At 27.8% G+C, this 19040-nt stretch overlaps 2 pseudogenes across 1 annotated transcript; one reads left to right on the top strand and one right to left on the bottom strand.

Annotated features, from left to right (window-relative positions):
* Positions 1-6865: 6865 nt before the first annotated feature.
* Positions 6866-7215, top strand: LOC113380493 (annotated as a pseudogene).
* Positions 7216-7292: 77 nt separating this feature from the next.
* LOC113363320 lies at positions 7293-8923 on the bottom strand (annotated as a pseudogene). The gene is made up of 7 exons (XR_003365889.1): positions 8874-8923; positions 8711-8772; positions 8320-8411; positions 8042-8186; positions 7863-7976; positions 7650-7796; positions 7293-7441 (listed from the first exon to the last, which is right to left on the bottom strand). The product of XR_003365889.1 is annotated as a chymotrypsin-2-like (transcript).
* Positions 8924-19040: the final 10117 nt, after the last annotated feature.

Below are 19040 nucleotides of genomic sequence, written 5' to 3'. Positions count from 1 at the left end.
TAAACTCTATTTTGGTCATAACATTACATAGAGCCATTCATAATTACTATTTTTTTTTGTATTTTAAAAACAGATTTTAATTTAATCTTGAGAAATTTAAAAAAATCAATTATAAAACTGTGATTTAATTGTCGCTTCACCATAAAAAATACTTCGTACAACTAAATGTTATACTAGTAATCTTAATAATAATTTGAAGAAATGTATAATGCGTAGTACTGCCCTAGGGCAGATTTGTAAACTGAATTAAAAACTCCAACTCGAAACAGATTGTAATTTAAAGGACAAATAGTGTTAGAGATTTCCCATTGTCATTTTACACCGCAGTGCCCAAAATGGGCTATTTTTATTGGAAACATACATTTGATCTATATTTCAAGTGAGGATAGGCATCGCTGCTGCACGATGTCAGCTTGCCCAGAGCCACGATACCGTCATCACAAATTTTTCTTCATTCATAAAGAAATGTATATGCACAAATATTTCATCCGAAAGAAACTCGGGTTGGAACAAATATATGTGATCAAATATTGATAAACTAAAAAGTTTTGAATAGGATTTTTATTCCTAGAGTTGCAACAATTTGTCTATTTAGGGTAAGGTGACCATACGTCCTGATTTGCCCGGGACAGTCCCAGATTTTCGCCTTGTTTCCCGGATTTTTTTAAAAACAATATTTGTCACGGATTTGAATCTGTTGTCCCGGGTTGTCCCAAACTTTCAAAATCTAATAGATAAATTAACAAAAATTATAAAAAAACGAACAATAATAGAATTATATACAAGGCCCAAACAGGAGAAAATGTGGAGATAAAACAGATAAAAGAGTATGTATTACATATTATTGAATAATAAAGTTCTTACTAAGTCAGCAATTCCAATTAGACAAATTGGTTCATATAAAAAATTTGATGTTTTAATGTATTCTTAAGGGGGTTGTTCTTTTTTTTGTTACAAAAAATGCAAGGTATTTGTTTTTGTTTTTCTCGAAATGTATTGATCATATGACATGCGGTTTTTTTTAAACAAAAATTACAAAATCATAGAATATTAAGAAATTTTATGTTTTTTTTGTCGCCGTCATTTGTTAACCAGGGGGCGCCAAAGTGGGCATTGCAAAATCGATCTCTTCTGCGGTGCCACAGATAAATCCGTTGCGCATCGCCTGAAACAAAAAAAAAAACTAAACTACGTTGAAGAAGAAGTTTGAATCCAGTCCCCCTACCAAAATGAAAGAAAAAAAGCAAGAAGAAAAAAAATGGCAGCTATTTAAAAAAAAGTGTTAAAAAGGGCCTTTTTTGGGACGAAAAGCTTCGCAAAATTTTTTTGCGTAATGTTATCAAGTTGTTTGAGGTAAGGGGACCAGGTATTGCAGTGGTGAACAAATTAAAGAAAAATGCAAGTCGATCCGACTTGTAATTTTTTTTTTAATTTGTGGCACCGCATTGAAAAAAGTCAATTTGAGAAAAACGTATTTGAAGTTTTTAATATAATGTACTAAATACACCATTTAATTTAATGTACTAATACACCATGGTGTTCAAAGGTGCTGACACATTAAAAAGGTCATGTGCATGACAAATTATAATGAAAAAGAAAGCAGCTGGCATACAATAGCTCGCGAAGCGATGAAAAAAACGGTTTCAGAAGATCATATATATAGATATATATATATATCTATAACTTCGTCAAAAAAATAGATATTGATATGATTTTTTTTTAAATAATTCAAAGGTTTTTAGCTTTCATGATATTAAAAATTCTCAAAATCGAAAAAAAAAAATAAAAAAAGAACAACCCCCTTAAATAGCATTTGTTATTTTAAAGCATAACTGAAAATTACCGTCCCGGTTTTGACTTAAAAAAATATGGTCACCTTAATTCAGGTTGATTGTTTCAATTATAATTAACTAACTTATCTTTTATCTGTTCACATATAATTTGCTCGTTCATTTGGTCGCAGTTGACCCCTTTTTAGGGATTTCATTTTAGCAATGCACCACCTCGATCCACGATGCATTGTACCTACTATAATAATCCTGTGTAATGCGCGCGTCCGCGTTATTCAAATTCCTATATCCAGTCTGTCCGGTCACTAGTAATACCTATTGAAATGGAGAGAACTCCTATCTACTGCATTCGACATGGAATTTAAAATACATAGACACGACATAACTCCAAGGGAGAAATGATCAGACGAAGGTGGATTTGGAAAATTAAAAACGCATCACTTAAAATAACTAGTCGAGAGGGGCATTTTGGCTTTAGGCAGGTTGCAAAAACTTTCAGATAGGTTTAATAATTGACTTAACTGAAATTGAGATTTTGATATTTAGATATGTTGCTGTGTGCGTACCGGTATCTACAAAGAAATCGGCATAGTTAAATAAACATTTTAAAGTTACATCGTAGTACAAATCTTGATTTAATGAAAAATGCCTGAATCAGAAGAATATATTACCCTGTTCCTTGAAAATATTGATTAATAAGATTAATGACTAGTAAGTTTATTGATTAGAAATTATTTCTATATTATTCGTAGATTCTATAAACCTTTGAAGTCATTAAAATGAAAAATATTTTTTAGGCAAGGCAGATATTACATCTGTTCAAACAATGAGATTATATCGCCAGCAAAAAAGTAAAAAAATACAAGCCATCAATGAATGTATGTTAATTTTAATTACATGAAGTTCTTCAAACACAATTATTGCATGATGAGTGAAGTTACGGAAACAATATTTGTTTAGGCGTTATTTAACATAAATCCACTGTGTAAACGAATATTATAAAAGTTATTAATCAGCAATTACTTCATTTCTCTAATGAAGGTTCATCTCTAAATGCTAATTACAATGACAAACCGATCATGTCCTATTTGAAGTATGACTTTGATTACATTATTATTTTTAAATATTATACATATTTTTAATGCTATTATAAGTATATAATTTATAATTTATCATTATATAATGATATAATGGTTGATAAATGTGTGCATCACGAGTGTTACCATATTACTAATAAACATTATTCAAAATTGTTATATAATGTATTTATTTTTACTTAAATGCCTTCTTGTACAGTATAAAATTTTACAGTTTAATTTATATAGTTTTACTTCAATCGCGTGTGTACATTACGCGCACTCTTTTTTTTAATTTAATAAAGTATTTTGTGAAATATTTAGCATCTGTTATAAGAAAACACTATCACGATAACGTTAACTATGTACGTAGTTCAAGAATGTAATTATTTAACGAATGGTAACATTTTCCACAGAACTAGAAAATTTATTTTGATGTACTTTTTTGCAGATTCCAAAACCCTTTTTAATTGAATTGATTGTCTAATCACATCACAAAAGCGCCTTTTTACACAAGTTTTGAATATAATATTTTTTCAAACTTCGATGAATTTACAAAGTCGTCGCCACAAACTGCAAAACGATAGTCCTCAAAGAGATACAAGGAATGGCATTTAAATTTCTGAAATCGGTTCAGGCGTTTTTGAGCAAACGTCGATGAGAGGTTTAATTTTGACAAACGCCAAAAAAACGTGACTAATTTTTGCAAATTTTGACGAATTTTTAAAATTAAACGTCTTACCGTAGAGCCGTAATGTTTTAGTATGATCTAGAAGACCATGATATTCATCGTCTACAAAAAATTCATGAAAATCGTCGAAAAACAATTTTTCAACAGTTAATTACAAGAAGTAATGCTAGTGAATTTTTACCGAGAACTAATCAGCACGCTTTCCAACCAATATCTTTCGAAAGGTTTTTGAATTTTCAAAATCGATTCAGAACTGCAGGCTAAAACGTGGACGAAATATTCTTCACTTTTCTGCTATTTACGAAGAAATGGCTTGGCTGATCCTTGAGTCCATATCGAGATACATCGAATGGCTTTTAAATTTTTGAAATCGATCCAGCCGTTTTTGAGAAAACGTCGATTTACAGCGAAAAATCTGTTCACACACACACACTCGCACACATACTTTTTACAAATTTGGCCTCATTCGATTCAGAATGGCTTGAAACGTCGAAAAAAGATAAAATTTGCGAATCGGATTCTTTAATGTAAAGATAAACTTCTTCGGGAATTTAAAAATACTTTAGTTCCTAATGTTATTTTCTTTTACCAAATATCACTTTCCCAGTCGATTGCTGAAGCCAAGAAGATATCGGTTATTTGATGGTTTTTCCTAGGTTAATTATAATGTAACGGAAAACTCAAGAGCTCCCAAGTAAAGCGATCAAACGCCCGTCAAAGCGCCGCGCGAAAACTATAACTTTTCCAATTACGGTGTTGCCGAACTACGGAATGGAGCCGCTAATATAGTTAATCAGTATTTTGCTCTAATATTCCTTAACTATGCCAATATATAGATCAAATATTGAAGAAATTCGGAAAATGGATCAATCCTGCCTATGAATTCGGTTTAGATACACTTAGAATATAAATTGATCAGTAGATCCAGGACAATATTATCAAAATATACTCGTATTATCTTTTACAAATGTACTATTTATGAGAGAATTGTAGGAGTCAGGATAATTCAAAATCAATGGTCTGCCTTCTAAAATATGCTATATAGGTACACTTTCAGAAAAAAATTATCTTTCATAGATCAGTCGATATAGCACAATATTAAAAGTCAATGATTGGCTCATTACATTACGGGAAGTTAATAATATTAGTAATAATAAATACAATTATGATGAAGATTATAATAAATAAAAATGACTTTTAACTTGAAAATTAGAAGAAATCACGTAGAAATTGTTCTAATCTTATTATTATCCAAAAATATTAGGTTAAATATCAATTTGACAAAATAGTTGTCAAATGTTTTCACTTAATTGTCAAAATTCAAATTTTAAAAATGTATAAAAATAACCCATAAGACTATTTTTTTTTAAATTAACATTAACTTGTTAAACATCAAAAATATGATGACTTGCAGATAAATAAAAAACTGAAATACCAAAAAAATGAAAAAACTGTAAAATGTCCTCTAAGCAAGAAGAAAAAGTGAAAAATCCTTCACGGTTTGTAATTTAAAACAACAGTTTTTTTTAACAAAGTCATACTGAACCTAATTGCATGCTATTTCAAAATAATTATAATTATAATTATATACATAATTATTAAGTTCATTCATTTATTGCTATTATCGTTATTAGAAACTTTTCATCGGAAAATTCTCCACGAGCCCGAAATATTTCCAATACCAATACACGAGCCAAAAATGTATCAAATCCTGACACGAGAGCAAGAAATGTATCAAATCCTGACACCAGGACCCGAAATGTATCCAATCTTGACTATACCAGATCTAAAAATATCTCAAATGCAGACACACGCGCTAAAAATTTATCAAATAGTGATGCTAGAACCAGAAATCTATCCAATGCGGAAACCAGAGCCAGAAATTTGTCTAATGCCGATACAAAAACCAGGAATTTATCCAATGCCGACAATCGAGTCCAAAATTTATCCAACACTGAAGCAAGATCTCGAAATGTTTCAAATGCGGCTGTTGAATCACCACACACAGTAAAAATACAAAATTTATCAAATCCTGTCATCATCAATTCTCCAGGTCAAGTCAAAAGAGCAAGCTTCATGCCAACTACAACTAATAATAAAGGATTTATCATACCAAGTCCTCGGACTTTTGAAGGACCTGGAAAGGTAATAATAAGAAATTCTACATAGCAAAATATTGTCATTTTGCTGTGAGAAAATATTATAGTTGCACATACTCAATTATTTTTTATGCTATTTGTGATCTAATTTTACTATCATTTTCAGACGTTTCATGCCTCCATGTACAATGACAATCTCCAACAAAATATCCACGATGTCTCAGCTACAGCACGTAATAATTTAATTAGAATTAATCCAATTTCAAGAATGGATACCAAAGCTGAAGTCAAAGATCTTACTGAAAATTTGAACTTGAATTTGAATCCTGGGACCTCAGATGACAAGACTACCGCCAATGATCCAGAAGAGCCAAAAAGAGTAAATCCAGTTACCCATGCCGTTGGTTTTAAAACTCATGTAGTTCACGTCCACGATAACGTTGCACCACAAACATCTGTCATAAAAGACACGTTGGTCAGTCTTAAAACTATTCCACCAAAACTAATTAATGCGGTAACGTCTTTATCAAATGCGGCAAATGTTGAGGAAATCAAAAATTTTAAGGATACAAATATTGATAATATAAAAGTTGATCCAAAAGTAGCCGTTGTAGATGAAAAACTGATGAAAACAGTACCAGCCAACATGAAACCAACTGAAGCACCGGTACCGGTCATAGAAGTTTCTGAGAAACACGCTCAACAAAATAAAGGACCACCGCCTGTTGTAAAAATTCCTTTACTCACAGAATACAGTAAATTGAATACAGTACCAGTCACAGATTCCCACCGCCAGCAGAAAGAAATAGATTTACTGGACAGTATCAAATCAGGAGTAGTCGAATATAGCAGTTCAGATCTGATGTTAGTCCAAACTGAAAATCCGGCTTTAGCAGAACTTCAAGCAGCTAAAGCTGATTTGGTGCGAACTGTACACCAGTTGATCACCAGCAACGACATCGTAATTTTTTCTAAAACTTACTGCCCGTTTTCGATGATGGCCAAAGAGATTTTTGGGAGGATGAATAAAACTTATAGAGTCATCGAATTAGATAAAAGATCAGATGGTCCACAAATTCAGGATGTACTTCAGGAAATGACGGGAGCTAAAACTGTACCAAGAGTGTTTGTCAGAGGACAATGTTTAGGAGGCGGAATGGACGTCAGGACGTTGTTTGTGAATGGCGAATTGCAGAGAATAGTTGGAGTATGACCAAAACTAAAAATTCGGCTTTGGCGGAAATTCAAGCTGCTAAAACTAATTTGGTACGAACAGTACACAAGTTGATCACCAGCAACGACATTGTATTTTTTTCTAAAACTTACTGCCCGTTTTCGATGATGGCTAAAGAGATTTTTGGAAGAATGAATAAAACTTATAGAGTCATCGAATTAGATAAAAGATCAGATGGTCCACAAATTCAGGATGTGTACTTCAGGAAATGACTGGAGCTAAAACTGTACCAAGAGTGTTTGTCAAGGGACAATGTTTGGGAGGCGGAATGGATGTAAGATCATTGTTTGTGAATGGCGAACTGCGAAGAATAGTCGGAGTATGACCAAAAAAAATAAGAAAAATTAACTAAAATATAATTTTAGAACAAACTTTTATTCAAATATATATGTTTTTGTATATTTAAACTCCAGTATGCTCCTTAATCCAATCTCTGTAGAATGAGACTTGAGTAAACACACCTGGATATCTTGCTACTGCACAAGGTTCACAGACCAAGATACAATGCCAACTTGTACCTCATCTACGGTCAATGGACCTCCAGAATCTCCCTTAAAAATAGAATATATCATGAAAATACTAAACCAAATGAAATTAAAAATGTACTAACAATAAAGCAAGTCATTTTATATACTTTGTTTTGATACTACCTGCTCCAGTTCTATTAGATGGTACGTGCATGCCGATAAAGACGTTTTTATATATAGTTATCTATTATCATCGATTTGATAGTATTATTATCTCAATATTGGCACTTACACTGCATTGTGCTCTGTCATAATCTGGATAAGCTGCGCAAATTTGCTCTTTATAAATGGGTCTAAAGTGCAAATCACCACATTCCTTGGATCCGACGATCTGGTAGTGCAATTCTTGGAGATGTGTTTGTAAAACTCCGTCGGTAGTCTATAAATAATAGAAAACTAAATATAATAATTGGTAAAAAATATAATTTTAATTTTTCTGGTTTACAGAATTTATTCCCCATCCGACAAGAGTAGCTGATGCATTGTGTTTAGTTTGTTCATTGGCTTCTGGCAAAGTAACTGGTTGCGCAAATTTACTATATTTTAAGGGTTCAGATAGCTAAAAATTAAAAATTAATTAGAAGCTGCATTAAATATAACTGACTATAACAAATATCTAAATACCTTGAGAAGTGCAATGTCGTTGATATAACTGTTACTAGGATTATATCCTTTGTGTACAATTATTTCATCAACATCAACTACAGTATCACCTTTTTGTGAGATTTTGGTGACTCCATATTGAACCGAAAAATCTAAGTCTTCTCTTCTAAGATTCACAAACAAATATAAACATACTTAGTAATCGAATTGAAAATAAAAATATTATACTCTGCAACAATTTTCTACTCTATCTAAATTATGTTTACAGACACTTTTTTATGAAAATAGCAATTTTTTACCCATAAACACAATGAGCTGCAGTCAAAATCCAGAGTCTGTTAATAATGGAGGCACCACAGGTGTGGCCTCCAGTGGGTCCACGTAAAGATACCTAAAAATAAAAAAAAAATTGAGCAAATGTTTTAAACAAATTAAAATTTTAAACAATTATTCTATAATTAAAAATTTTAAACAATTCTGAACAATATTATTACTATTTAAAATTAATTTGAACTAATTACTATTTAGAATAAATTTGAGAAAAACTTGTATACTCATTTCGAAATAATTAACTATTAAATACAATATTTCTTTTTTCAATGTAATGTTATAATTTAATTAATTTAATTTTCCAATGTCAATAAAAAATTGAATTACCATTATTAATAATAAACAATAAAAAATACTCACAACATATGGATACTGTCCTTCTTTAGCATCATTTCCATTGACAATCCTATTATTTGGAGCAGCTAATATACAAATAAAATTTAATCATTATTTTATAAAACACAGTACAGAATATTGAATAATTATAAACATTTTTGGATAATTAAAAAATAAACTATTTTACCTAAGCTAATAGCTACAATCGCACTTAAAACGACAAATCGCAACATTTTGTTAAACAATATCAATCAAATGGCGATAAAATTCGATTCGAAAATATATATAGAAGATTAAAATAAAAATATGAAATCCACAAAAAAGTGCCACTAGAAAGATAAGATAATATAAGCAAAAGTACCTAAACTCAACAATCAATTGAAAGTTAATTAGAAAATTTCAATGAGTTTGTGTAAATACATTCTTGAAATTGTTATTTAGAGATAATGTCTATCTATTTTTAGAAAAAAAACTGAGAAAGAAATTTATGTCTGTAAGATCAATCTATCATATTACTTCAGTTCCAATATTTCAAGTAATATTTTAAGTTCATTATTCCATATATTATAAGTTGCAATCAACTAAATTACTGAAACCTCAATGAATTTTAAATATTTATTCTATTTATCTCATTATTTAAATCAATATTTATATTAACTCAATAATGTAGATTTTATTATTACATGTATAATATAGAAATATTTTATTCTAAATCACAAATTATTTTATCACATATAGTCAGGTGTCAATCATACTGGCAGAAAAATATTAACAATAGTTCTTAAAGGTTAAATAATAACAATAATATTATTTTAAATATAATTAAGAGTAATTTAACAATTAACAAATTATTTTCCCATTTATAGTTACATATGCTATAGTAACAATTTCATATAAAGTATCTAAATTAGATTATGTATAGAAATATTATATACCTCCGCCACGTTCTCCATTATTTTCTATGATTAATATATAAAGTCTTAATTATCCATTTCATTTCATTTCATTTTGCTTATAAAAATTATGTAAATGTTATCAATTTTCCTGTAATTTCCACAATCCAGTTAACAAATTGTGCAACATCAGTGAAAACTCCTGGATAAGGACCAACTCCACAAGGTTTCACTGACCAGGATACAATCCGACTTGGACGCCTTTGGATACTAAAGGACCCCCGGAATCACCCTTCGAAATAATTAAAAAAATAATTAAAAAAGTATGTCTATATATAAAATTCTGCTGTAATGGTGTACTCCTCCTGAACGGTTATTCGGATTTTAATAAATCTTTTTAGAGTTTTTCGAGGGAAATTTTCAAGATGTGGAGAATTATAAAACTATAGTAATATTGTAGAAATAAATGAAAAAAAAAATGCAAAAACAACATATCATTGTTTGACTTTGAAATCATTTTGACACATAAGAACTGTCATCTGCCAAAATTGACGATTAAATTTGAATTTAGTTTAAGCGAGTCTAGACAATATTAATATATAATATCCATATTCATGATTATAAATAAGAAAAATGCCATATCTACAATATTATTGCTGAAAATCAGCTGAGATGTGCCAGAAACAATATAATATACAATATATGTTTGGCAGTAGAAAATATATAAATTAGTTTAATAAATAACACAATACGTACAAAATTGTATATATTTTTAAACTTGTGCATGTTGTATTTTGCTTTACTTTTTTAAATTATAAATAAAAAAATAAAGCAAATAAAAAGTATAATACTACTTATTGAAAAAATGATTTAGAATTTTGTTTCATGTCTCAAAAATTCAGTTGTTTCATCATGATCTTAGATTGAACAGTGCCACCATATAAACTACATATTACAAATTAATTCACCTAATATTTTAACTAAAGTAATAAAGCTTACGTTAAGACCATAATGGAAGGACATTAATTAGAATATTGAAAAGTATAAGATAGGATATTTAAATTTGAAACTTAAATTGTAGACGTGGGTACAGGACAATATATATATATATATATATATATATATATATATATATATATATATATATATATAATTGATAGGTTTTCTCTCAATATTTAAACAAAAATAATTTTCCAAAATTACTCACAATACATTGTCCTTTTCCTCCATTTGGAAGTCCTGCACAAATTTGGTTGTCCTGCACAGGATGGTTATGTATTTCGACGCATTCTTGATGATCCACTATAAAATAGTCGACTTTTTGTAAATTTTCTTGGAGCATTCCATTTGAACTCTAGAAAAAAAAAGTTAAAAATATTTTATTTTATATTATCCATGGTATAAACAACAATGGTAAAATACAGTATATTTTTAAAAATACAGAAATGTGTTTGTGGATGCGTAATAAAAATATTACAAAAATCTATTTATTTCCTTAATCCAGTTATCAATATCATTTGACATGACAGTGATTTTAATATCTTACAATCTATATATGATAAGTTTAAGAAGGATTAGTACAAATCTTTGTGCGTCGAATTTGATTTCAAGGATTATTTGTATTAAGATATATGTGACTAAGCAAAATGTTTCATATAATCTCGTAAATAAAGTTGAAAATCAGCATAGTACATAAAACATTTGTTCATGGGGTAATTTTTAATTTATTTTGTATGGCAAAATAGAAAAAAATACAGTATATAAATATAATATATCAAGGTAATATTTATATTTCATATCTCAGTTAGGCAGTGGTGCCTGGTATAAGAGAATATAAAACAATTTTTATATTTTTATATACATATAATTTCATTCTTCATTTATAAACCTTAAATTTAAATATCTCTTTAATCTCTTTTGTTTAACACTAAAAATTCACATACAAAATCTAAATGATCTAAGTGAGAATAATTTTAATAATTATTAAATGAGGCAATTGATTTCATCAGTCTGATGAATATTAATTCAAGGAAATAACTCTTAATAATAAAAAATTATTAAGAGCTATTATTTTATGTGTATTAAAAATTGTGTAGATAATTTATTATAATAATAATTAAAAAATATAATTTCAATATTTTTTACTTGAATGATGCCATAAAATAGGTTGTAGAATCAAAAAGTACAAGAACCAGAAAATGGCGCCACAAGTTTGAAACATGAGATGTGGCAAAATGATCTCTTAATAAGTAGATGATGAAAAATAACAATGTAATGCTCTCAATTTATGCACATAGCATCAATAATAATAAAAAATAAAATAATATTATAAATAAATACTTACTGCATTAAAACCCCAACCAAGAACAGTTGCAGGTGCACCTCCTGCAGTTAGTTCTCTTGTCGAAGGCAAAGGAACAGGTCTTACCATTCTGCTGAATGGTAATGGAATTTCCAACTAAAATTAAAAAAAATGATTTTATTCAAAAATTGTCTAGTTATTACTCCATGCATCAGAAACTAAAAATTAGGGATAATAGTTAATTTAAATTTTTCTTTGATAATTTATCATATTGTAAAATGTCTACTACGTATAGAATCTATACGTAGTAGACATTTTACTTGTTTTTTTTATATATTGCTCATATTTATAAATCTGATTTATGATCTGTACTATAGATCATAAATCGGATTTATAAATATGAGCAATATATATAAAAAAACAAGTAATCCGCCAAAACTTGAAATATATCACATCTGAATTTGATTTTTATTTTTTTTAAAGCAGATTAAAAATATACAGTTCTCTAAATTTGAAAGTAGAAGTACCTATTTCAAAAAATAAAGTAAAAATAAAAACAATGTAGGTATTGCTCATTAATATTGTACTTAAAGTCGTATATTGCAAAAAAAAGTTATCTGTTATCAAAAAGTGATATTAAAAAATGTGTACTATATGTATATACGGTTTATAAATATATTTAATTAAAGATTATCAATAAAGTTCAACAGTATTTTTATTCACTAGAACTTTATAATTAATATACTTAATGAAACTTTGTCCATACTTAACAAAAACTATGATCTCATAGTAAAGACCTACTCAATCTTATTATATTTATGGTATATAAAACCACACAAAAATACCTTTAATAAAGCAATATCAGCAAAATATGTGTTTTCTTCGTCAAATTCTGGATGAATAAACATTTCACTAATTCTTGCAACATTTGGTCCATCTTTAGAAACATGGGTAACACCATATTGTATTGACATGTCTTGGGCTTTCATTCTAAAAAATAAATAATAAATATATAATTAATAATATAAATAAATATAATTTTGGTAATGTTGAACGATATTTTAAATGAACTTTCCAATGAGATAATAACAAAAAAAATTAAAAAGTTCAAAATATTTTTGATTTAAAATCATATTAAATTGAATTCATGACTTTAAAAATATATATCAATTATTTTTAAATACATTCTCCCATGAGATAAAATAATAACGATTAATGTCTTTGTCATAGGCTGTTAAGAGAAAAAAAAACGTATTAATAATTTAAATATATATATATATATATATATATATATATATGGTTTCATTGTGATAAATTCAAATTGCAAACAATTTACCCATTTAGACAATGTGCTGCAGTCAAAATCCAATGAAAATCTATTACTGATGCTCCACACATGTGGACTCCAGTTTTATCCCTCAGAGATACCTTTGAAAAAAAAATAATAATTAATAATTTTAGAGAATTTTATAAATAATCTTTCAAGATATGCAAAATATATTAGATATTGAATATTATTGACAATAATTGTACGACTATTGATAGAACACCATGAAGAATGATTTCATAGACCACATTATTATTATCTTCAAGACTTAAATAAATAAATGGAGAAACAAACAAAAGACATTTTATTTAATTAATAGGCAAAATAAATAAATAAATCATTAAGAAATAAATAGTATCCATACATAATACATCCAACATAAGTATTTAAATAAAGTTGGTCAAAATTATAAAAATTATTACCATAAATGGAAATTCTCCATCATAAAACTGCTGTTCCATTGACAATTCTGGTGGTAGGTTGTGCTATATGAAATAAATAAAAAATTAAATAAATAAAATGCTTGCAATTAAAATTTCTTGTATTAACACTAACCTGAACAAACAGCAATTATCGCCAATATCACCACCAACTTAAACATGTTAACACTGTCAAAATTCACACAATTTCTTTCTTGAAAAATCACTTCCGAATATTTTAAGTGTAGCGTTTATAAAAAAAGTAATGGTCATAAAATTTAATATGCGATATATAAACGGTTTTAGCGATTTATTTTATCAACAACGTCATTTATAGATAAACACAAATCAAGTTGTGATTAATTATTTACCTAGATTTGATTCTTACAGATGTTCGAAACTATTTAGGAAAATAAATTGAGAACAGATCTGGAGCAAGTATTTTATATATTATGAGAATTTTATTAAAATTAGATAATAAATGTTGAAAAAATCGCTAGCATGTTTTAATGCCATTAGTGTATTAATATGGTCAAATATGTTCAATTTTTATTAATAATTAAAAAATGCAAGTACAAGGGTATGACTAGAGTATGGGTATACGTAATATTTGTCATTATTATTCATTTAAAAAAAAATCAATTATAAGTCAATTGTCAATTTTATTACTTTAATAATAGAATACGTAATATTCTATTTTTTTATTACTTCTGCTCCCCTGTATAAATCTTTTGCGTCCTCAGATAAACTTATTTTCCTCAACAACTTATCAATAAAATTTGCTCCAGAAAAAACAGATGCGGATTACTGACATTATAAAAAGATTAAAAGTTTAATCTAGTGCTAACAAACAAAGCAAAATTCTTGATAAATGCTTTTTTAAGATGTCTTTTAATCCATTTAAATCATTTTCCAGTTTAAACAAAGTCCAGAAGGTTTAATGAATGGACTTCGTATCTGGCGCTTGAATTTATCATACAATTTGTAAAATCGTATTCAGTATGTTTAATTTCTTAGGAATTTGTTGAATACCAAACAAAATCTTACTAATAAAATATTATTTATAATCACTTTGCATATAATGAAATTTTTCTCCTTTTTTTACTAATTTCAATATCTACTAAATAACATCCAGGTACATGATAATATAAATGATAATTTTAATAATAATAATAATAATAATAATAATAATAATAATAATAATAATAATAAAAGAATAAAGTTAAAGTAAAGTAATTAAAAATAATTTAGTAGTACTCAAATTATGTGAATATATATGATGGATGGTGTAATTCGTACATATATTTTAATTTGTTTTATTATATTTGTTACCACTTTATCGTTAAATAATATAATTTAAAAATTTTATATCACAATGGGTGTATTTTTATTTTTGTTGATTGGCAATTCATTTTCTAAATTTATTTATTTAGAGAGAATTATTTAGAAAAATATTCATTTATTTATCTAGTTTCTCTTATTGTATTTTACATATTTTATTAATCCATTCATCCATCAATCTCGCATTTATTAATTTAGGCAGAAATAACAGCATAATATTATTTATGTTAAGTTATAAATTTAAATTGTAAATTAATATTTCATTATTATTATTAAATAATTTATTATTCAGTTAATTTTATATAAATATTTGTAAATAGAGGTTCTATCTACTGAGCAACAATAACATTCTGAAAAAGCTCGTATCATGTATTTAAACCGGAGCTTTCAAGCTCAAACAGGATTGTAACCCGGAAAAGCTTTATGTTCAAACCCATTGAAGCACAATTTTCACGTTAGATTCCATTTCTAGTTAATTTTGATAACTTGGTTATATTCAAATTTAAAAATTTGATTGCCAGAATAAATAATTTAGCAAAGAATAGCATCACTCATTCAAATTGAAAAGTGAAATAGTTAAAATATATTTAAAACACAAAGTGTATAATGATTAATTATTTTAGATAATGTAATATAATATATTAGATATCATTTTACGATGATTATGAAAATGACCAGATATGAAAAGAATGAAATACTTATAAAATTATAGAAATTAAAACTAATAAGTCATAATAAGTACATGGTTTATAATTAATCAAAATTATATGTTACAAATTTAAAATAAATAATTCATAACTAACAAATTAGTAAATAGAAATTAAGATTTCTATTATTATTAAATAAATAACAAATTCACTGAATTTATTTATTTATTAATAAATTCTACGCTTGTACCGAGCTTAAAATATATTTGTTTTAATATGAATTTCCCAAGATTATCTATAAATAATACTATTTTAATTTCATAGAGATGCTCCTAACAGTTTCTAAGAAAAACACGTTGTTTTCATCTTTAGTACTTTCAACTAGAAATAAATTTTCCTGGAATAAATATTCTCAGAACTATGCGCTTAAACGAACACAAATAACATTATTGTTTGATTTTGCTTAATTATTTACATCCTCTATGATATTATTTGCTTTTGGCATGAAATTTAATACCAGAGTTGTTTTCCAGTTCAGGATTGTTATTTCCATCAGTAATAGGACTGCGTAAAATAGATGCGTTTTATTCAGTGCATTTCCATGGAAAATTATGTTTCAATCATAAATATGCGAAAATAGAAGCGAGAAGAAGTTTTAATAACACTCTATTAAATATATACAAATTAATAGTTTGTTTAATAAATATGTATCTATAATAATATAATTGGTTGTTTGCCAATAATATTAATATAGATACATATTTATAATATGTTTCTAAAAATGTTGCTAAAAATATTTCATTTTAACAAACTGCTGTTCGATTACTATTTTTCTATCAAGTCACAGAAAATAATTTTGCTTAGTGTTTTTATTCTTTTATAAGTTTTATTCCTTATTTTAAATTTTGTATAATCCATATTATTGTATTTCTTTTACATACAAAATAGGAAAAAAAAATCCATCAAATCAAAGAAGATTGAACGTAAATCAACACAACGTTTTGAAGTTTAATAACAATGTCTCTCAAATTTCATCAACTTCACAAAATCCGTTTTAAGAACATACTATCTGTTTAAATATTTGTATTGAGCGCGGAGCCACCCATCCATCAACCTCGTGTATCTTAGAATAAATTAAATTCACCAACTGTAAATTTTTGTCACAGTTTTGGTGAACTGTAATAACAATGTCTTAAGTTTCATCAAATTCGAAGAATCCGTTTTTAAAAATATTATCGATTTAAATATTAGTTAGGAATACGGAGCTACCCATCCATCAACCTTTGCAAATCTTGAAATAAATTAAATTTACCAACTTTAAATTTTTGTCACAATTTTGGTGAACTATAATAACAATGTTCGTTGAATTACATCTAATTCACAAAATCCGTTTTTGAGAACGTACTATCGTTTTAAACGTTATAGTATTAATATTGAACACCCATCCATTAACCGCGTGTATCTTGAAATCAATTGACCAACTTTAAATTTTTGTCACAATTTTGGTGAACTACAATAACAATGTCTGTTAGGTTTCATCAAATTCGCAAGATCCGTTTTTGAAAACGTACTATCTGTTTAAATATAATATTAGTATTGTGCACGGATCTTACCGATTCATCAACCTCGCATATATCTCGAAAATTTTTTAGACGATTTTGGTGAACTTACTTTAAAAAAAAGAAAGGAGCAGGAAGAATAAATATGTTTTGCAATAACAAATATGTCATATCTCACTCGGTTTAAAAATTATATATTAACTTTGGTAGTGAATGTTATTTTACTTAAGTTGCAGATACGATTTCTAAAGTAAAATCAATCAAATAAATTCAACTACAAAATTTACAATTTAAATCCACTTCCTATTCTGATGAAAGCCATTCATCAATATTTAACATAAATATATTTACATTATATTATGTTAGATATACTATATTTATGTGCATCTGTAAACTACAATGCTTTCTGTACTGGCTGAGTAACTCTAAATTCAATTTCCTATTTTCCATATCATTTTTCAAGGTGCACATCAAGGTAAATATTTGTCGGAAAACGTAAACTCATAGCACATGCTCTAGCTACGCACAAATATATTTATATATTAGAAGGTTTTTTATTATTAAAATAGTAATACAAAGCTGGATAAATTTATTTCCGGAACAGAGATTGAATCTGATAGTCAGATCAATTTACGTATTCAAGGTCAAATGAATATTTATTGTTCTGTAACTTAGTAAAATTGTTTAAAATACAATTATAAAAAGTAGTGGGGTGTATGGTATCGTGCCTTAAGGCAAATTGCTGGAACTTCCCGTGCCGTAACAAAATGTTCGAGGAACACTAAATATTGTAACACTGTCTAATATTTATAAGAATTATATTATATAAACTGAATTGCAAAGTTGAAATTACTTGTTTAAGGTTTATAAGAACTATAGTCAGAATTAAAAATAAAATCTGAATTATTTTCGATATGCAAAAAAAATTTTTTTTTGACAAAAAAAAAATTGAAACAAAATTTTTTTTTCCAAAATCAATTATTTTGTTAAGACAAGCAGAAAGTTCTTTGATTCATTTAAATCGGACGCTTAGTTCTCTCAAAAACGGCCACTTTTTTAACATTTAGCTCTGTGTCTTCGAAATGGCTGGGCCTATACCTTTGCCAAAAACTGGTAACCACTTCTCCCAATCATTACTAATTAATGTTTTTTAGATCATTCAAATCGGATACTCCGTTCTCTCAAAAACTCGATTTCTATTTTCTGCACTCTTTGCTCTTGCTGGACCTGCCTTTGCCAAAAACTAATCATCACTACTCCCTATCAATAGGAATCGGATGATCTGTGCGCCCGAAAACGTGACCGAAAAATTGTATCCATACATACACACACACACACATCCACTTTTTCTGAGGTATGCCAAAATGCTCATAAACCTTCAAAACGTCGAGAAATATAAAAATTTTCAATTTCGATTTTTAGACGATTACAATAACTTACCCTGCGGGAAGTTCCAAAATCTTAAAGTTCTCATCGTGCCGTTGCGTGATATAAAATTGGGGCAAGGTCAAAGATCAAAAAACGATTCTTTGCCATTTTCAGCTAAATAGTCAGTTTTATCGCAAAATTACCTTAGACAAAAATGTAGAGCATAAATTATCTACAAAAAATGTATTAATACTTTTTTTTAGCAGAGTTACCGTTTCCAAGATATATCACTTTGAAAAGTACGTTCAAACGCCACCTGTGAGGTAGTGCGTGAGGTTGGTGGCGGAGTGGGGGGTAATTTGAATATCACCATGTATCACCAAGGGAGAGGATGGGTCCAAAATCCTTAAAAACTAGCTGACGTGATTAATGGACGCCTCCTTAGCTCGTTTTTTTAAGGGTTTTGCTCAGTAAGCCTATTTTACGGGTCTATTGTTA

The sequence above is a fragment of the Ctenocephalides felis genome, unplaced genomic scaffold (assembly GCF_003426905.1).
Source record: "Ctenocephalides felis isolate EL2017-DRISC unplaced genomic scaffold, ASM342690v1 CF-g0.4_SCAFFOLD_00845, whole genome shotgun sequence".
Classification (NCBI taxonomy): Eukaryota; Metazoa; Arthropoda; class Insecta; order Siphonaptera; family Pulicidae; genus Ctenocephalides; species Ctenocephalides felis.
This window is presented reverse-complemented; position numbering and strand designations above follow the sequence as displayed.